At 36.7% G+C, this 22,541-nt stretch overlaps 1 pseudogene; it reads left to right on the plus strand.

Annotated features, from left to right (window-relative positions):
* The first annotated feature begins 15,242 nt into the window (after positions 1 to 15,242).
* Positions 15,243 to 19,852, plus strand: LOC113771241 (annotated as a pseudogene).
* The last annotated feature ends 2,689 nt before the right edge of the window (positions 19,853 to 22,541 follow it).

The raw sequence follows: 22,541 nt of genomic DNA on the forward strand, positions 1-22,541 counted from the left end.
CCAGTATCCAAAACTTAACCTAGTTGGCCGAATTTTTTCGAACTTTTCGCACTAGTGGGTCCCACATCCGGTATACGCTCTTAATTTCTCAAAACCTATTCGATACTAGAAAAATCATCTAAAAATTATATCTGCTCTTTAAAAATATCTAGAATTTTTTTCCTACTCACAAAAATGCAGAAAACAAGCCATGAAAAATAATAAAACCTAGAAAATGGGAAAAAAAATACGGGTTCTCACACTTTTTAATTTAAATAAGTAAGGGAAAATATTATTTATAGTCCCATTTTTTGTTATTCACACTTTTATAATCATTTTAATCGTATAGTTTTCATTAATTAGACTATATGATAAAACAAATGATAAGAGTGTAAGTAATAAAAAATGGAGTGCAAATAAAATTTTTCTATGCAAGAGTGGCTTTAATACCTTTTAATTTAAATAAGTAAGAGGTGGCTCCACTTGGAGTACGAAGTGGCTTTCATGCCTTTTAATTTGGGTAAGTAAAGAGAAAATATTACCAAACTTCTTAAAAGTAAAAAAATAAATGACAATATTTTATCTTTATCTTTTTTCTTAGTAATCCTAACTAAAAGGGCCAACTTATATAGAAAATAAAAAGGAAATAATATTCATTGGTTGTGGATTTAAAAAATAAAGAATGGTATCATTTATGAAATCTAAGTTACGAAATCGCTAAATACAAAACAATGTACTATTGGCCTTTTAATGTGGGTATTTTTATATGAAACATTCATTTTTGATAAAAATAATGATAATAACAACACCAGTTCTATAAAAAATTTTAAAAAAGTAACATTACCGTTTAAGAGATGAGAGAAAGGATGATGATTTTTAATAATTTTGAAAACTCTAAAAACACATATTACAGAGGTTTTTTTTAATTTATGTTAAAGTTTATGAAAAATACTAATCTAGATGCAGTCAACAATTTTAGGGACACAAGAAACTAATCTAGCATTTTAACATGTGCTATGCACGGGTTTATATTTCAAATTGAAATAATATTGTATATAGGAGAAAGAATTTTTTTTCTAAAAATCAAAGAAAATAAATTGGTTATAATTTATTTTTTTATATTATAAGTTTTGATACATGGGTATAACATAATATTTTTTGTCAAATTTTTTTTTAGAAAATTTTTCTGACCTTACTACCCAACCTACCCTCTCCTTAAATGCATTAACAATTCCTCTATTATGTAAATCATTATAATTATTTTATTCAAATTGCTTCAGATATTGATAGACAATAAGTAAGCAAGTTTTGGCTTCGAGTTATTTAAGATTTAAAAATTAAATAAGTCCATTTTTTGCTCATAAAGTAAATATTTATACACTTCTTTAAAATTTTTAGTCTTTATATATATATTATTTTGTACCAAAATATATACAATATAATTTTGATTTGAAATATAAACCTTATACACGATTTAAAATGCTAGTCATATCACATCATATAACTTAACTATATAAAAAGCGTCGGTTTAGCTGCAGAAGTATGGACCGGTTATAGACTAATTTTTAGTCTATAAATGTGGCTTTTACAATGTGACATTCGAAGAAGTTCAGGGCAATATTATCACTCTGTTGATATAGTTGACCAGAAGTAGGCAGTGGGGCGGAAATTCTGCTCGTTCCATAACCCACCATTCTGCTCCCCTCACCGATTATCCAATTATCCACCAAACGGAATAGCTCGTATTCAAAGGAGAAGGGAAAAAGCAGTTCCCTCCAAAAGTGAGTTTCTCTCTCTAGGTAAGAGTGCAAGTCTCTCAACCTTGAGAGTTTCAAACCTTTTCAAAATTTTCAAAATCTCCGCAAAAACTCACACACAATCCTAAGATTTAGACATCAATTAGAATCTTTAATGTTTTGATGAAGTTAAGAAGATTGAACTGAAAAGAGTGAAACAACAAAAACCGAGCACTTTGAGAGAATCTAGTTCCACTTTCAGTGGAAAAGCTCACATCTAAGTTTTAGCAACAATGTCGGAAAATGATTGCATGCAGTAGTGATCTTAGCTAATCTGGTCCAAGGAAACAGACTCCATGGAAGACGTAAGGGTGCTGGCAGGTATCTTCATAGCCATTATTTCCATTGTTCTTTCGTGTATTTTTCACTTTTGTTAAATGGGTTTGGGGCTTGTCTTCTTCAGTCTCTTGTTTTTTAGAAGAAAACAAGGAAAAAAGACCTTAAAAAAGGAAAAAAATATTTGCTGAAAAAACGTTTAAAAACAGGGAGGGGGGTTCTTCTTCTTTTTGAGCATCCAAGTCTGCCTAGGTAGATCTCTTTTCTGCTTTTTTGGACCTATGTTTGACTTGTCTTAGCCTCAGTAGTGATAGTAGGAGGTAGCTTTAGAATTTGTATAGACCCCATGGCGGAGGAACTAGCAGATGCGATAAGAAAGTTTGCTCTTTCAGATAAAGAACTGGAAAGTACTAATCTTGGAGGGGAAGAGATAGACAGAGGTATCCAAGAATGTCAGTTAAGCTTAGTGGGGAGAATTAAAGGGGAGAAAGTGGTTAACTTTGTTGGAGTTAAGAACTTTGTGAACTCAGCTTGGGGGTATCTAAGGAACTTGAGGATCATAGAGTTGGGTCCAAATATGTTTCAGTTTTATGTTCCAAATAAGGAGGACAGAGATAGGATAGTAGGAGGTGGACCTTGGGTCATGGACAACCAAATTCTGGTAATGAAACACTGGTTTGAAGGTATATAGGATGACACATCTGCTTTGACCTGGCACCCCTTTGGGTTCAAGTTTGGAATCTACCTGTGCACTGGATAACAAAAGAAGTGGGGTGGAAAATTGGTATTGTGTTTCAGGCAGTAAAGGATGTTCTGGTACCTCAAGTAGGAGGGAAGGAAGGTAGACACTTAAAGCTTTTAGTGGTACTAGATACCACTCTACCTCTACTCAGGAGAACGACAGTTAAAGTTAATGGAGTTTTGAAATGGTTGAACTTCAGATATGAGAGATGTCCAGATTTTTGTTACAAGCGTGGAGTAGTAGGTCATGGAGAAAAGTCATGCAAGGAGGTAATACAGATAAGCAAAGGGAAGCAGGAACATCAGTACGGTCCATGGATAAGAGCCAACACAGGAAAAACATCACCCCAAAAAGAACAACAGAATAAGTACAACTCTGAGAAGAATCATTGGGGATTAAAAGATGGAGAGATGGTACTGTTAAATCCTAAGGCAAAGGAGAATATGGAGCATAGTCATAAGGACTTTATGTCAGAGAGAAAGAAAGATTTTAGGAAGGGTAATGAAGAGAAACAGACAGACAAGAAGAGGTCCAAAGAGGTTGGAGGTTATGAGGTACAGAAACAAAGAGGTGAAGTAAGCTGCAGTGAAGTGAAAATGCAAAGTTTAGTTTCAAATAGCAGCAAGAGCCAGAAGGAAAGCTGTATCAGAGAAGCTACAGAAACTTTCATTGGGGGAAAAGTAACTGTGTTTCAGAAGAAGGAAGGATGAGTATCTCAGTGGAGGTAGAGAAACGTGGGAAGAACAAGGGTGAATTGGAGACCCAATGGACTTGAGCAAATAGCACAGGAGCTAATGCAAGTTATAGTAGTGGAGGAAGATTCTGGCAGCCCTGAAACAACTTTAATGCAAATTGATCCAGGATCTTCTGAATTGGGTGCAACGGGTGCCCAGAAACATAATAGGAAAATGAAGAAACGTTTGAGATCTCCCAAAATCTCCAGACAGCCATTGAGAGAACTGAGTGGGAACAGGACTTTGACATCTCAACAAGGGAAAAGGAGAACTGAATTTGGCGGATGAAGATATGGTGGAAGTGCAGGTGAATCAGATTGTCCCCAATAGAAACAAAATGGGAAATGGGAAGGGTAATCTGAGAGAGAAACAGGAGGGGGTAGGGGCCAACCGCAACTGGCCCCTCAAGTTACAATGAAGGTTTTGGTATGGAACTGCCAAGGAGCAAGGAGCCCCTTGACAGTTCCCCAGTTGAGGGAGGCTAATAACTTCCTCTCCCTAAACATAATCTTCATGAGTGAAACCAAAAACAGGTTCAGCTACATGAAAAAGGTTCAAAAAATTCTGAGATTTAAGAAAAGTGTGATTGTGGAAGCTATGGATAGGAAAGAAGGCATGGCCTTGTTTTGGAATAATGATATAGAGGTTAGGAAAGTGGTTACAACTGCCCTCATTATAGAGGCTCTGGTGATTGACCCGGACACTCAGATTGAGTGGTGGTTTATTGGTGTGTACATGCGCTGTGATGCTTATATTAGGAAACAACAGTGGAAAGTCTTGACTGTGAGAAAGCAACTGTGGGGTGATAAATGGCTTTTAGCTGGTGATTTCAATGACATTCTCTCTAATGAAGAGAAGTGGGGAGGGAGAGCAAGAGATGAGAGAAGTGTCAAGGATTTTAACAGCTTTATTGAGAATAACAGCCTTATGGATCTAGGATTTACTGGTAACCCCTGGACATGGAGCAACAATTGCGAAAATAGGAGGGAGATAAGGCAAAGACTGGACAGAGGACTAAGCACCATAAACTGGTGCCAAAATTTTGACAAGGCTAAATGTGAACATGTGGAAACTTTGGGATCAGACCATAGCATGCTGCTCATAGACAATTGGCCTAGAATAGAGAAAAGAAGATCAAGATTTTTCTTGGATAAGAGATGGCTCAAAAGGAATGACATCAATCAAGTGGTTGAGCAAGCTTGGACACAACCAGTAGAAGGAAATAGTATGTATAGGATTACAAGATAGGTTGCTAATTGCAGAGTGACTCTACTCATGTGGAAAAACAGATTCACAGGAAACTCATTGCTAAGAATCAATCAACTAAAGCAACAGATTAAGGAGATTAAGGACTCTAAGGATTCAGGATTTAAGGATAAGATTGCAGAATTAAAGACTCAGTTGAAAAAGGCTTACTCTAAAGAGGAGCAGTTTTGGGCTCAGAAAGCAAGGGTTGATTGGTTGAGCGAAGGGGATAAGAACACCAAATTTTTCCATGCTTGTGTGAAGGGAAGGAGAAGGAAAAACAGAATGCTTAACATTCAAAGGGAGGATGGAACCTGGACAAAAAGTTAGGAGGAGTTGGGAAAGGAAGTAGCTAACTACTATAGAGTCCTATTCTCTAGTTCTGGTAGTGAGGGTCTTGCAGAGATTCTTAATGGTATACCTCTAACAATCACTACTGAGATGAATGATAAGTTAACTAGAGAGGTAGATGAAATGGAAATTAAATCTGCTCTTTTTTCCATGAATCCTAATAAGACTCCAGGTCAAGATAGTATGTCTCTCTTGTTCTTTCAAAAATTTTGGCATGTTGTTAAACCAGATTTAATTGCTGCCATTCAGCATTTTTTCCAATCAAGCAACGTGCCCAAGTCTTGGAATCATACTGTCATTTCCCTCATCCCCAAAATACAGAATCCTACTAACTTGAAGAGCTATAGGCCAATTAGCCTCTGTAATGTTGTGTACAAAGTGATTTCAAAAATATTGGCCAATAGACTCAAAAATGTTTTAAGTCACTGCATTAACAAAAATCAGTCAGCTTTTATCCCAGGCAGGCAAATTCTTGACAATGTCATTCTATCTCATGAATACTTGCATTATATGAAAAATAAGAAACAAGGACAGAATGGTCTCATGGCTGTGAAGTTGGACATGTCAATGGCCTACGACAGAGTGGAGTGGAAATTCCTTGATGCTATGATGGATAAGATGGGCTACTGTACAGTCTAGAGGAAATGGATATGGAGCTGCTTCTCTTCAGTTACATACTCCTTCAATATTAATGGAGTTCCAAAAGAGTTTGTAATCCCAGAGAGAGGTATAAGACAAAGTGATCCACTGTCACCTTATCTTTTCCTTTTATATTCAGAAAGTTTCTCCAGTTTATTAAAGCAGGCTGAAGGAGATAAAAGGATCTCAGGGATGAAGATATGTAGGAATGGACCAAGCATGACTCATTTATTTTTTACTGATGATTCATTGATCTTCTATAAAACTGACAGAGAGGAAGCCAGTGAACTCATTCAAATTTTGAGGAAGTATGAGAATGGGTCTGGTCAATCTATAAATCTGGAAAAGTCCATATTGTTCTTCAGTAGCAATGTGAGTCATCTGAGAAAAGGGGAAGTGATACAAAGCTTAGGCACAATTCAGGTGGCTACTCAAGGGAAATATTTGGGGCTCCCTATGGTTAACAAGATCTAAACAACAAGTTTTTGGCTACATTAAGGACAGTATCAGTAGACGAATGAATAGCTGGAAGAACAAGTTGCTTAGCCAAGGAGGGAAAGAAGTATTATTGAAGGTAGTTTCCATGGCAATGCCAGTTTATACAATGTCCTACTTTAAACTCCCTAACAAACTATGTAAAGAATTGACCTCCACTTTTGCTAACTACTTGTGGGGAGAAGCAGAAGGAAGAAATAAGATGCACTGGTGCTCATGGGGAAGACTGGCTAAAGAGAAAAAGGAGGAAAGATTGGGCTTCAAGGATTTGTAGAACTTCAACAAAGTCTTGCTTGCTAAACAGGTATGGAGGTTGATTTCCAAACCAAATCTATTAGTCAGCGAGGTCTGGAGGGCAAAGTACTTTCATAGGGACTCACTATTTAAGTGCAAAGTCCCTAAATGTGCTTCCCGGATTTGGCAAAGTCTGATGAATGTGAGAGATTTTCTGCGAAATGGAACTAGAAAGAAGATAGGCAATGGCAAGGCAACAAACATTTGGGAGGATAACTGGATCCCTGAAAATAAGGATGGAAAAATCACATCTGTGATGCCTCAGAATTGCCACATCAGAAGAGTTGATGAGTTGATCAGTGGCTATAGATGGAGAAAACCATTGGTACTTAGAACTTTCAACAGGAAGGATACTGAGGAAATCCTGGATATTCCTATCAGTATCTCAGGAAGGGAAGACAATAATTACTGGTTATATAGTGGCAATGGCATCTACACGGTCAACTCAAGATACAAGGCATTGCACAGAGAAATAACTCAACATTCAGGTAGAAGAGGTGGTGAGGCTGAAACGAGCTCAGCAAACTCCAATGGAAAGCAATGGAAATGGTTGTGGAAGCTGAAGGTCAAAAGCAAAATAAAACACTTCATTTGGAGGAGTCTAAATGGTCTATTACCAGTTAATGGCCTGGTGCTTAATAGAACACACCATGGAGACCCAATATGTGATGGTTGTGGAGAACAAGAAGAGTCAATCGAACATATGTTTTTTCAATGTAGCAGAGCTCAAGATGTATGGAAGATGGCTCCAATATAGTGGGATGGATTAACTGAACAGACAGGGAATTTTATAGTTTGGTGGAATGCAATGTTGGAAGCTTCAAGTAGGACAGAGAGCAGGGAACATATAGAGCTTACTACGAATATCCTCTGGCCAATCTGGAAAAGGAGAAATAAATGGAAGTTCAATGCTAAACGAAGGCACCCTTGGAAAACAGTTAAAAAGGCTCAACAAGAATGGTAAGAGCAAGCATTAGCTTGGAGTAAAGAGAAAATGATCCCTGAGGGAGCCGAAAGAGATGGAGAGGTAGTAGAACAAGAGGAGGTATGAAGTGATGAAACCAGATCAGACTATCAACTCGTGTGCAGAAACAAACCAATAGAGTTGGTACTGGGATTATAGCAACTAACTCCAACCATCAGGTGGTGACAGCCTAGGCACTAATTGATAGGAAAACTGTGAATCAATTGCAGAATATCGCAGAAGCTGTGAAGATGGCCATCATAAAGGTCAGACAATAGCAATGGCAGAAAATTACAATCCATAGTCCCAGCCCTCAGCTGTTGAAAGGAATAAAGGAAGGGATGGCCAAGGATATCAAAATGTCTACTTTGACTGATGATATTAACAACTTCAGAGCTTTATTCCAGAAATGCTCCTTTTGTTTAGATAGGAGATTGGATTATAGATGTGATCTGATTAGTGATTATGCTTTAGGCATATTTCAAGATAAGGAATGGATCAATCCTCAGTGTGTAACATTTTTGTATAGAACTACTTGAGCCTTTGCTCATATAAGTGTACATATTTTGCCAATCAATACAAAATCTACCATCGTGGAAAAAAAAAAGAATAGCTCGTATTCACAGCTTTCTATCTCACAGGTTTTTTTTTGGAGGAAACTACTTATTGATCTCATTTCTGAAAATATTTGGAATTCAGAGACCTTATTCACTGGCTGAGGTATTCTTTTAAACCTTTGCCGCTTTTTTGCATGCTTTTTTCCCTCAAAGATTTTGTGGTACTTGCATGATTAGGAAATTAGACTATACTTGGATGAAAAATTACATGAGGCTTTGACCCACAGAATGTCGAAATCGCAAGCAATTGATAGATAGTATTCAATTTCTGGTTTCTTTATATGTTTGGCTTGCAGATTTTTCTTGCTTAGTAGACCAAGAATTATTGTACTTGTGCTTCAAACTTCACTGTTGTTGCAGTTAATTAATGGTAATTTATGTGAATAATCACTTTAATTTTTAGAGGATTACTAATTGATTCCATTCTTGGGACTCTGGCCTTTTGTTGTGGTCCTATAGTTCGACATATTAGTTTTTAGAGAGAAACAACAATTCTCAAAAGATTTGTATTTAATTGTAATTTTAAGGGATAGCTGGATAATCCTTCTTCTTATCTTAAAACTCATTAAAACAAAAGAAAAAGAAGAATAAGAAGAAGAAGATGCAAATGATTGCTAGTTGTTCTGTAACAGCCCCACCTTCCCCTAAGGTGAACCAAAGGGGTTAGCGGACTGCCTGCCCAACTCTCGCCAGGACTAACGAGCAGTTAAACGCGATCTAAAACGTTTCGGGAAAGTAAATGTGCGCTCGAACAAGCCACAAGTACCAAAAGAACAAAATAAAAAAAAACGAAAACAATGAATAGTGCCTGGACAGTGTAATCCATCCAAACATAAACCAAACATAAATACATTGAAATTCAACATTTACAAGCCAAAGCGGCATACCAAAATATCCAATAAGTTCATACATGTGCAATTAGTCAATTACAACCAACCATTGGTTGAAACAAAACACTTAGGGTTTTCACCCTCAAGGAGCTAATCAAAATAGTCATTTATATGAGCTCAACTTAACAACCAACTAGCACAACCTTTCTCAAAATAGTCATTTTTCCTGTAAGGAAAACAAATGGAACGGAGTGAGCTAAAGCTCAGCGAGCAACTATCACATAATCAACAAAGATCACTTAACCTTAAACTTCCATCTCAAGTACGCAATTAAGAAATAAGACAAGTCGGTAAAAGGATACGGACGGCTCTCAAGAGCCCATGTCCACGCTTACATTCTTGATCCAACCTCATTGACCCTCCGTCAATGTTTAAGAATACCCGACCGTAGAACCCACTTCACTCCCATCCCTTCCACCAAACATACCCCAACCGGGCCCGCACTCCAATCAGTAGCTTTTGGTAATACTCGAGTATACCGGAACCAAGAGTCTCATTACTACAAGATTCCCCAGTACAGTCCCCGTGGCATGTCAATTTTCACGACCAAGCCCTCGCCGGCTCGATTCAATTGACTACCTACGGGGTTGAGCTCAGTAATACAGTAAGGCCGTTGGATATTCGTCCAAACGACACCAAATCAGTTTTCCATGAATGGAATTCAATATCTCATATAGCAAGTGCAGTATTTCAGTAAAACGGTAATCAGTCATTAACGGTATCACAAGGGGTGAGGGCGGTCAAGTACACCCTCACCTCAATCAATTCCAATAGCCAAATAAACCTTCAAGGCATCAAAATCACATATAGCAAAGCCACATTGTAACATTCAAGTGAGTAGTATACTCACCACTCAAGTAGGTGATGTTTCAAGCACCGTCGTTAAACGAACGTCGTGCACCACCGTCACTTCCTAGAACATGCAAACAAGTGTAATGAGACTCGATAACGAGTCATAAAGCAATGCCAATCACAATCCTAATAAGGTTTCATATGCATATATAAGCATTATAGCAAACCAGAAAATCAGGAAATGTAACTCATTTGGCCCTAACAACAAAAACAGTTTTGGCCTCATTATGCGGTAATGGCACAAATTGCGCTACGCTTATCGGATGAGGGTACAAGACCCACCATCTCGAAGCTAAAAGACAGGGCTACAACAATGTAGAAGGCCACTCAGTCCAAATCCTAACACAACTAGGTCAAATATGCAAAATACCAAACCAGAACCTTAATTGCAGGTTTACAAATAGCACTATACTGTAATCAGTACAACTCAGTCTATACAGGTCCAAATGCAGAAATTCCAAAGGCATATGGGAGCTAGGACATCAAGTTACATTTCATCAGAAGACCTAAACAACCAAATCCAAAGCAATTCCAGTCAAAACAGCCGATTACAGGCGCAGTTCGGCCATCCTGATGAACCCAGAACAACAACAGTAAAAATGACATTTCTCACTCTAAACTACTCCAAATGACCTGAAGTTTACAGGCACCTCAAAAACATCAATACCTACAACTTTCATGTTTTAAGCAAAGGCCAATTCGGCCTCTAACCATATGATACAAAACCGGACAGAAAGGGGGTTATGAAACCCTAACTTTTCACATATCCTTCCAAATCCAAAATTGGTTGCAATTACCAATCATTTACATCCACTAGAGTCATAACCCCTCATTACCAACCATCATAAATAACCACAACATCATGATCACATTAAACCAGAAAATTCCTCAATAAAATAAAAACTTCACCAATTCATCTCAAACCAAGAAACAAACCACAAATTTCAGCACTTTAGCCACCACTAGGCACAAATTAAGCATCATTAAGTGTAGGAGGAAGTGTAATCACCACTTACCTAGTAAACAAGAGAGAAGGAGTTGTAGAACACCTTAGCTTTCTTAAAAACTTCACCAAACAACTTACTAGCACCTAATGGAGGGATTTTATGGAGTAGAAACTAGTTTATGTGATTGTTTTTGGAAGATTGAGCTAAATGGAAGCTAAAATGTTGAAGAGTTTCTTTCTTCTTTGCTCAAGAGAGAACCGGCCATGGAGGAGAAGAAAAGAGTGAATTTTAGTGATTTTTGTGACATATTTAACTAAATGGCAAAAAGTCAAAAAGGGTGAATAGTTGTCTTAGGCTTCAACCACTCACAAAGTGACACGTGTCACTTCATTAAATGCATTTCTATCCTTTTGTTTCCTCTCACATCAATCACATCTCATCCTCCACTTATCTCTTAACACCCGATAAATTTCACCCAGTATCCGAAACTTAACCTTATTGGCCGAATTTTTCCGAACTTATCGCACTAGTGGGGCCCACATCCATAATATATCCGTAATTTTTCAAAAACTACCCAATGCTAGAAAAATCATCTAAAAACTAGAATTACTCATAGCATCCACCAAGAAAATTTTCCTAAGCCAGAAAATGCAGAAAACATGCAATTAAAGGGGAAAAACCCTAGGAAAATTATTAGGGAAAATACGGGTTCTCACATGTTCTCATGGTAGTTAAATACAAAATAGAGAAGCAACTGATCACTGATTAGTTCTCTAGTTTAGGCTCATTCTTGTAGAGTTTAGATTGTTAGCTGGAGTTTTTTTGGTGTATTTTACTGTTAAATTCACTGGGATTTGATGCTTGTTGTTAAGCGGCACATTAAAAAGCATAAACTTAGAGCATGGACTGGTACATATTTCTTTTGGTACATCAAATTTGTACTTATTGGAAATGCAGAAAACATGCAATTAAAGGGGAAAAACCCTAGGAAAATTATTAGGGAAAATACGGGTTCTCACATGTTCTCATGGTAGTTAAATACAAAATAGAGAAGCAACTGATCACTGATTAGTTCTCTAGTTTAGGCTCATTCTTGTAGAGTTTAGATTGTTAGCTGGAGTTTTTTTGGTGTATTTTACTGTTAAATTCACTGGGATTTGATGCTTGTTGTTAAGCGGCACATTAAAAAGCATAAACTTAGAGCATGGACTGGTACATATTTCTTTTGGTACATCAAATTTGTACTTATTGGTTTTCTTGAGTTTTTGTTCAACAAAGGAATTGGCTTTGCTGAGTAAGAAGGCAGCCTCTATGGTGGAGTACAACTTAAAGGTACTTTCCATTTGCAGGTTACTGCATATTTCTAATTGTATTTCAGCTCTTTTTTTTTCAAAAAAAAAAAAACTACGGTTATCCATTATGTCCTTAGTCTAGATGGTTATGACTTGGCTTAGTTTATCTAATGAAGCTGGAATGAGCTACAAAGCCGAATCACCGTTTTATCTTCAACCCATATCGCCAATTTCTATTCCCAATATCAGAGCTTACAACTCTCAACTTCTCACCACCACCGCCGCCTTCTCCTCTTCCTTACCTTTCAAACTCTCAATTTCTATTCCCAATATCCCCTCTTGATCAGGTTAGTCTTTTGCTGAAAAAAGTTTTAACAACAAATTATTTTTTCGGCTAAGGTCATTTATGCTATTTGTTTGACAGGATCAAAATATAGTTTTAGGGACAAGAAGGACAAGAAATCTACTTGTTTATGGGTTCCATGAAATCAGTCCTCTCATGAAAGTATGAAAAATTATAAGAAACTTGCTCATCTGGTTGTAATTTATAAGCAGTTCTTGGCTCATGTGGTTTTCCAACTACCTGCTTTATAAGAAGTTCTTGGTTGTCAATCATATATAATAATTTGTTTTGTCCTTTTTCCCATTGTCTATTTTTGAATTTTTTTCCTGAGCCTTGTTTTAGTTTAGGAAATTATGCATATGAGAAATGTTTATAGGCAATTAAAATTTGATGGTCAGTTTTTAATGACGGCGAAGTGATGATAATACTATTCTTTGTAACATTTAGAGCACCTAGAGCTAAATATGAGGACTATGGCCACTCTCACTTGAAAGATTGTGAGTTTCAATATTTTATTTTATTTTTTATTGTCAATTTGATTTATGAATTTTGGATTTCTTTACTGATTTTGAAATTTTGGAGTGAATATCTAATGGGATAGTTATGCAATTGGGCATTACCTAATGCCAGCTTATTTGAATTTGTGCTTTTGTGTTGCATGGAATAAAATCTCTAACATGATAATAACAATTCAACTTACATGCAATTTCTAATTGTTTAATAGAGTTCAGCTCAAATTGGATAACTGCATAACCTATGAAGTAGATGATGATTACATGTACTACAGCAGTACTTATTGTGGTTTGTTGAGCTATCATTTTCTGTTAATGCGACTTTAGAACTGTAAAATATGTAGTAATTAATAGTACTGTTGGAGTATCTTCTTCAATGGTGGGGCTTTTCATCTGGAAAATTTGGCTTTGAAGCTTTGTTACAAAATACGTGTGTTACCGGAGTGTTTTTAATTATAATTTTTCTTAAATTAGTGGGGTGCTGAATGCTGAGTTATTAGATAGTGCTGCTTTGGTAAATGAGAAGTCACCAAACACCCTGAAGTTTGAACATGAAAGTGAGCTTCAAATCAACTAATCATCTTCAAATTGGAGGGCTCTAGGTGTGAAACTTCAAGGAAGAAATCAACTAATAATTGCTATTTGAGGCCTAAGAGTGGTGGTGTAAGTGAAACCCTTCATCCCATTCCACCTTATTTTAGCATCCATTTTAACGACTGTTATGATTGTCACTTGAAACCATGGCTGATGGATGTGGCTGTTCCTTGGGAATATGAATCTTTGTTTCAAGAAATTGAAGCAATTATCTTGTAGCAGTACGTTTGCATCTTTTGCTCTTTTATGATAGTGTTAATTTTTACTTTTATTATTTTAAAGCTCTCTTAAACTGCTTGCTTCGTCTAGTAAAGGCTTTCTCTTAAATAAGCTATCTTTCTTTGTAAAAGTTACTTTTTATAGCTACTGCGTTTGACGGATCCTTTAGTGTAGTCTATACACAAAATCAACAAATGCTCAAAACTAATACACAATAAGATTGAACCATGCATGGGCAGGGCCACGCAAAGTGTGGCACTATACACTAGTATATATATAAAGACTAAAAATTTTAAAGAAATGTATGCTTAACATGTTGAAAAAAAATTTACAATATGAGCACCAATTTCAGCTTCCTTTTCTTCTTCTTCTGATTCTACTAGTAATGATAACCCTCTTGACCACTCCGCTTCCGATGCTGCTGCTGGCTTCTCTTGGCTCCATCTTTCTCGAAGCTTCTTTACAAATTTCAAGCAACAAACTGGTATTGATTTTCAACATGACGCTATTGCTACACTGGCTCGGCTTGCTGTTGCATTTCGTCGCTCCTAGAGGTGGCAAAATGGGCAGGATGGACGGGATTTGCTTGGGTTTGGGCTCGAAATAGAACCGAATCATATGGGTTTGAGTCCAACCTTATCCATATGTGTTTTGGAATTAAGTTGGGCGAAATCACTTTGAAATGGGTTTAGATATCCCGTCCAATACCCAAATCTATTTTTTATAATTTTTTCCTTTAATTCTTTTTATTTTTTTGTAGAACTTTAATGTTTTTATTTATTAAATTTCTTTTGATCTTATTGTGAATTTATATTTTTCTGAATTCATTTACACTCTAGAACGATCAATAGTTACTTTAAAAAGACATAACATTTTGGTAAGAATGAACATATCTTCTCCCTGGATTAAACCAAAAATTGGATTAATTAAGAAATAAAGGAAAAGATAGATATATAGCCATATTCCAATCTTACCCATAATGTTGTCTGACACAAAGACTAGAAACAAGATTTTTTTAACACCAAATTCATTCTTACTGACATTCTTAAAATTTCCAAAATTTGATACAAAAGAAATTCACATTAAATGCTAAATAAAGTTAGCACAGAAACGAAGAAGCTGATTAAAAATTGATAACAGGGTTACATATAAAAATCTATGTAGATAGTTCAACAATTAGCATAAAATCAACATAAATTAACATAAAGGGTGCCAACCGTTGTTAGTAAAGCATTGATTCTTGTAGACACCAAAATTTTACCAATTTATTTTATTTTTATTGTTATCTTTTTTTTTTTTAAAGTTATTTAAATGAAATATTTTTTACTTAATTGGTTTTCTTTTGTAGGAAAGTAAAGAGAGGAAAAGAAAGAAAAAGAAACTGAAAAAAATCAGATTTTTGAAAAAAAAAGAGATGAATTTTTGGATAAATGAAATTTTTTGCGAAAATATTTGGGCCCAATGGGTACCCAACATTTCCCATCAACTAATGGATACAATTGGGATGCATCCCATTTTAAATCCAATATCAAATTACAATACTCATTCCATCCAAAGTTCTTTTGGACATGGATAATCCATTGGAACTTGGGACAAATTGCCACCTCTAGTCGCTCCGTCCAGTTGCCTCACTCTGCGCTGGAAAGGTTTAGGTCCCACTTACTTCCCGATTTCGTCAACTGGAATAAATTGGATCACTGGAAGGTAATTTTAAACAACACACACAACTGTGTGTATTTCCGTTTTTGCAATTCATTTTTTTTGGGAGTTATGAAATAATAATAATAAATGCATGGATTGATTCTGTTGCTCTGCATACTTGGCACCATTGAATTATTAGCATCATCTTTTTTCTTTTTGGTTTTTTTTTTAAAGTTCTTGATTGATGGCCCCTCTCAGTGTGAATCTCAACTAAGGTAATGTGCTTGTTTTCTTGTTTGGGTTTTCAGGACGTAAAGAATTGGGAAGCCAAGAGAATTGGTGTTCTAATTCTTTATGCTCTTGTTATGGTGGTTTCTTGTCGAGGAATTTACAAGGCAATTCAAGCAACTGTTATTGATCGAGGAAGAAGAGAGCTGGCTGAGGCATATATGGAGGCTCTCATTCCTGAGCCTACTCCCACAAATGTCAGAAAGTGTGGGCTACTTTTCCTATCTCACCTGATTTTAGTTTGGAAGAGTACGATTTCAGCTCTCACCGAGGAGCACATGAATTGAACAGTTACTATGATACGAATCTTCTGATTGGGCTGTGGTTTTCCTTAGGTAGTGTGTGTGTTATTTGCGGTTGTTTGGATAAGGAAAAAAATGGAGTGGTTAAAAGTCGTTGGTGAGCTTTTGGCAAGAGTCTTGGTGTTTCCCCTTCCCCATTTCCTCTATCCCACATCGATTGTGAGTGGTATGTGAGTGTACTACTTAAGCTTCTCAGTGTAGCCTGAAAGTCAGCATGCCTTTTGGATTGGGCTGTGGGTTTCCTTAGATAGTGTATGTGTGTTATTTGCGGTTGTTTGGTACTATGACAGGAATCTTCTGCATATTTACTTTTATATACACGTTCCAATGTTACCTGATGGCATACTTATGACTTCCTTGATAATGTTTGTCATTTGACTGTCTCAATACCCGCCGCCATGAATTTTTTCTTTTGTTTTTTAAAGTGTCTTTTGATTGCACTCGTTATCTCAGATTCTTTAATGCAGGTTCAAAAAGGGTTTGTGGAGGAAGACAACTCCAAAGGGACTAAAACTCAAAAAGTTTATTGAAGAACCTGATGGAACGCTTGTTCATGATAGTTCTTTTGTTGGGGAAGATGCATATGATGATGATGATGATCCCCGGGAGAGTGTAAAAGAAATTATAGACCAAGATGTGAAATTGAACAAAGAAGAGAAGAAGGTTTTGAAAGAAGATTTAACAATTTTGGGTGAGTTTGCAAGTCTGTTTTTCTTCCCTCAAGTTAGTGGGCATGCTCCTTTTACGGACCATTTTGTGACACTACCCGTGAAAATAAGAAAAGGGAAAAAGATTAATGTTTTTAAATCTTCATTTAAAAAGGTTCCTGGGTACATTAATTTTTGACTTGATGCGTGTTTTTTTTTATTGTTTTTATTACGGACCTGGCACTGGATATTGAGTTGTTTTCTATGTTTTAAGTTAATTAAATTTTAGCTGATTTGGTAATTTAATGTCCTATGTAGAGTTAGTTTATAGAAAAATAAGGATGGAATGTTTTATCAGCAAATATTTTTTTATACAATGTTTCCATTATGTCCTGGTGGAATTCCCAGCTTTAACTATTTTCTTTGACTAGTTGTATACATGTGATTGTGTTGTAAGTAAAAATAATGGACTTCAACAGACTAGTGAAGATGCAAGAGGATACAAGTGTGGAAATGCTGTTGTTTGGTTTGTTATGTCTCTTTAACATACCTGACGGACAAAACAAAATCGGCATTATTTTGATAAAAAATTGGAGCAGCAAACTTGGATTTGGCATGAATCTGATTTTTTTTTTGTGAGCATTACAAAGTGGAAATTTGATGATGGTCAAGATGCTGTTAGGTGCCAGCTGCCTCCTTAAGTGCCCCATGATCTGCGTGATGGCCTGTTAATGTGGTTAAATAGCTTTTTTAACAACCTTCTTTTGCAGGAGAAAGTCAGGAGAGTCGAGGAACTTGGCGTGAAAGGCTTCAAGCATGGAATGAAATCCTTCAGAAGGATAAGTTAGCTAAACAATTAGATTCATTGAATGCCAGATATGTAGTCGAGTTCGATATGAAAGAAGTTGAGAATAGCCTGCGCACAGATGTTCTTGAAAAGGTCAAGGACAACCACGGAAACCGAGCGCTATGGATTTCTAAATGATTGTGGCGCTACTGCCCTAAACTTCCCTACATATATTTTCTTCAAAAACTTGATTCTTCTGAGGTAATGATTCTAGTAGTTCATCCTTCTGTGTCTGTCTTCGTCTTGCCATTTAGGAAATTGGAGAATCTTTCCTCACGCATTTCTGCACTGATGAATGAGGGAACTTGTAAAAGTTCACCTACATGAAAAGATACTTGGTAAAAAAAATGATGCAGATGGAGCAATGTGATTTATGTCATGCTTGTGTATGCATGAAACTTGAACTGTGCAACGCTTTCTTGACTGGTTGGCTTCCATTAGTGGGAGTGTGAGATGTTAGATTTCATTGGTGAACTCCAGTGGGAGTGTGAGATATGAGATGTTAGATTTCTTTGATATCCCTAATTTGATGCTAGGTGCAAAAAATTGTTGGGGTCAACTGTAGAAATCAGGTTATGATTTATGTTTAATTTTTGCAGGTCGCTGCTATTGTTTTCACAGAAGACCTAAAAAGGTTGTATGTGACAATGAAAGAAGGGTTCCCAATGGAGTATATTGTGAGCTTTGTAGCTCTTGGTTATGGTTCAGCTGAAATTGTATTCTTTTTCATTTGAAATTGCTTATTGATGCATTGTACTTTCTCAGGTAGATATTCCACTTGATCCTTATTTGTTTGAGATGATATCAAGTTCTGGAGCTGAAGTTGATCTCCTCCAAAAGCGGCAGATTCTTTACTTTCTTAAAGTTGTCTTTGCTTTGCTGCCTGGAATACTGATATTGGGGTTCATAAGAGAATCTCTGATGCTTCTTCACATCACTTCAAGTCATTTCCTTTATAAGAAGTACAATCAACTCTTCGATATGGCTTATGCTGAAAATTTCATTTTGGTAAATTTTATTTTCTCTCAATTTGTAGTTTCCTCGTCTTGAGTTTATTTTTGATCTCTTATTCCGCCACTTTCTCAGCCAGTAGGGGAAGTTGGGGAAACAAAGTCTGTGTACAAAGAAATAGTACCGGGAGGAGATGTCTGGGATCTACTAGATGAGTTGATGATATACATGGGAAATCCCATGCATTATTATGAAAAAGAAGTGAAGTTTGTGCGGGTGAACTTCATATGTTGATAATTAAACAGTGGATAAAATATGCCAAGAATTAAAGAGTTGTAATTTTTTCGTGTCATGTTATTTGCTTGACAGGGTGTGCTTCTCTCTGGACCTCCTGGAACAGGCAAAACACTTTTTGCCCAAACTCTTGCAAAGGAAAGTGGGTTGCCTTTCGTTTTCGCTTCTGGTGCAGAGTTTACAGATAGTGAAAAAAATGGTGCTGCAAGAATAAATGAAATGTTTTCTATTGCTAGGAGGAATGTAAGTTTGGCCAGTTTGAAAACCTTGTTCGATATCTTATAATGTAGATGGTGATGTAGGCTTGTGGTTAAGCTTCTTTTTTCCTTGTGTTAGAACAAAAGTTTGATTCGGACCATCTCCATTCTCCTCTCCTCTTCATTCCTTTCTCCCACCCTCTGCTTCTGAAACATCTTGATACAAAGACTGCTGTGTCTTCTAAATTTCCCTTTTGCGTGTTTAATGTTTCCATGCTTTATGTTTAATAGTTCCCCATTATTTTTGTGTTGATCATGTTCTTATACATGAAATTTACTAAAGATCATCAGGCAAGAATTCTCTGCCTTTGGAGCTTTTGGAAAAACACATTCTGATTTTCATTAGTTTTGTTTTAGGTTTTTTTGTCTTTAAATTTTTTCCCCCCAAAAAACTTTCAATGCCTTCGTGCTATGTCTAGGAAGAACAAAATTTAATCTTCCTTCTTTATGCAGGCTCCTGCTTTTGTTTTTGTTGATGAGATTGATGCTATTGCCGGGAGGCATGCCCGAAAGGATCCACAAAGAAGATCAACATTTGAAGCTCTTATTGCTCAGCTTGATGGAGAGTTAGTGTCTTCCTTATGCCACGACTATATTGCTTCTGCGTATCTAAGTATTGATCTGGCAGGTTTATCTTTTTAAGATTTAGGATGTTATTTCCCAGAATCCCCAAAATTTTGACCACAGCACTTTGTTTGCTCGAGATTCTGTTTTTGTGAATCCAGGAGGAATTGTCCACATCCAAGTGATAGTGAGGGAAATTCATAGTGATGATTTGATGTGTGTGGTGTTTCATGTTGTTCCATCTTGGTCTCTTAGTGAAGGATGTTTAGTAGCATGGTAAACTTTTTAAATCTATAGGGTTGTGTGCTCAATCAGAATTCAACTGTAAGAGAGAGTTCCTATTTTTGTTACAAAGATCATATTACAAGACTATGTATGTGATGTAAGACTTAAAAGCCAACTGTGTATAAAAGCCAACACATGCCGAAGGAGAATCACCCTTCCCCCATGTGACAAAAGTTTGCTACTTCAACAGTGTATCCTGGCTCTCACTTTATCTAGAATCCGGTCAAATAAGCTCCGTGTGAGAACCCGTAATTTTCATTTTCTAGGTTTCTCGTATTTTTATGACTTGTTTTCTGCATTTTCGTGCCTAGTAAAAATTTCTAGATGAATTTAAGGAGCAGATATAATTTTTAGATGCTTTTTTTAGTATCGAATGGATTTTGAGAAATTAAGAGCGTATACCGGACGTGGGACCCACTAGTGCGAAAAGTTCGGAAAAATTCGGCCAACTAGGTTAAGTTTTGAATACTGGAATTAATTTACCGGGTGTTAAGAGATAAGTAGAGGGTGCTAAGTGGATTGGTATAAGAGAGACAAGGTAGGTAAGTATTTATTAAAAGGTGACAAGTGTCACCATAGGAGTGGTTTGACCTTTTTGAACACTATTCACCCTTTTACCAATTTGGTTAAAATAGCTTAAAAATGACCCAAAAATCATCAAAAAAATCCTCCATGGTGGCCGGCCCTCTCATTCTCTCTTTCTCTCTCTCTTACTCTAAGCACAAGGAAGGAAACTCTTCAAGCTTGCTCTAAATCATCAAAACCAACCATCCAACCTTGATTTTGCTCCATAAAACCACTTAAGGAAGTGTTGGTGAGTTGTTGTGTGAAGTTCTTTGGAAAGTTAAGGTGACCAATAGCTCTCTCTCTCTTGTTTCTAAGGTAAGTGGTGAAGAACCACCCTCCTCCCTTAATTGATGCTTAAATCATGCTTAGTGGTAGTATGAGATGCAAGTTTATGGGTTATTTCTTGATTTGTGGTTGAAGTGATGAAGTTTTATTATTTTTGGGGATTTTTCTGTTTTAATATAAGCATGATTGTGTGGTTATCTATGATGATTAGAAATGGTATATAATGACTCTAGGAGGTGGGAAAAGTGATTAATTGCAACCAATTTCTGGTTTGGAAGAAATTTCAGAAAATTAGGGTTCTTGAGGGAGCATTCTGCCCGAATTTTTAGCTCCTAGTTATAGGCCGAATTGGCATTTTCTTAAAACATGAAAGTTGTAGGGAATGACATTTTAGAGGTGTCTACAAAATTTCAGGTCAACCGGAGTAGTGTAGAATGAGAAAAGTCGAAATTACTATTGCTGTTCTGGTTTTACCCGAATGTAAGAATTGTGCCTGTAATTGGTTGTTTTGACTGGAATTGCTTCCGAATTGGTTGTTGAGGCCTTCTGATGAAATTTATCCCTGTTTCTTAGCTTTCAACTTGTTTTGGAATTTCTGGATTTGGACTTGGAGAGCCTGAGTTATGATGTTTCTGCTAGAATACGTTTTGGTGAATCTGTTTTACGTTTTTGATGTAGTATCTTGCATTTTTGACCTGTTTGCACTGAAAACTGGGTTGAGTGACCTTCTGTGATGTTTTAGCCCTGTATTTTAGCTTCAAAATGGTGGGTCTTGCACCCTCATCCGATAATCTTAGTGAAATTGGTGTCATTACCGCAAAATGAGGACAAAAACTGTTTTTTTCAGGGCGAAAGCTAGTTACATTTCCGAAATTTCTGGTTTCCTTTAATGTTTGTATATGCTTATGGAACCCTATTGGGGTCATGTTTGGCCTTGGTTTATGACTCGTTATCGAGTCTCATTGTATTTGTTTGCATGTTTTAGGACGTGACCGTGGTGCACAACGTTCTTTTGACGAAAGTGCATGAAACCACATTTGTGAGCTTGGTGAGTGTACTACTCACTTGTGTGTTACTATGTGGCTTTGAATGTAAATTGCTCGAAGTGAATTGAATGTGACTTGATTGAAGTGAAAGTGTACTTTATCACTCTCACTTATATGCCTTACATCATTGTTGTCATGTTATTGGAATGTTACATGAAATGTTACATGAAATGAAAGTACTTGCCTTGGTGTCGATTGGACGAGTATCCAACGACTACAAATGTTATCTTTGAGCTCAACCCCATTGGTAGTTGATTGAATCGAGCCGGCGAGGGCTTGGTCGTGCCAATTAATGAACCTTGGGTAAAGTTATATGGAATCTTGTAGTATGCGAGACTCTCGATTCCGGTATACTCGAGTAATACCAAAGTGCAAGTGTTTGGATTTCAGGCCCGGTAGGGGGATGTTAGGTGGAAGGAGTGGAAGTAAAGTGGAGTCTACGGTTGGTTACTTTTGAACATTGACGGAGTGTCAATGACGTCCGATCAAGAAATGCAAGCGAGGAAAGGGTTCTTGAGAGCCATCTGTATCCTTTTATCGCCATATTTGACGTGTGCCTTTGCTTATTTTTACTATGTTGAATGAAAGCTTGATGCTTATATGCACTTGGTTGCGTAAGTGATAGTATCTCACTGGGCAATTAGCTCACACCGTTCCTTTTGTTTTCCTTACAGGAATATGACTCTTTTTGGAATGAATCTTGATAGATGGTTGCCGAATGAACTAGATGTATATCTCTTTTTGTATATGAAGTGAAACCCTAAATGTATCTTTAGGGCCGTTTTC

Source organism: Coffea eugenioides, chromosome 5 (assembly GCF_003713205.1).
Source record: "Coffea eugenioides isolate CCC68of chromosome 5, Ceug_1.0, whole genome shotgun sequence".
NCBI classification, from domain to species: Eukaryota; Viridiplantae; Streptophyta; class Magnoliopsida; order Gentianales; family Rubiaceae; genus Coffea; species Coffea eugenioides.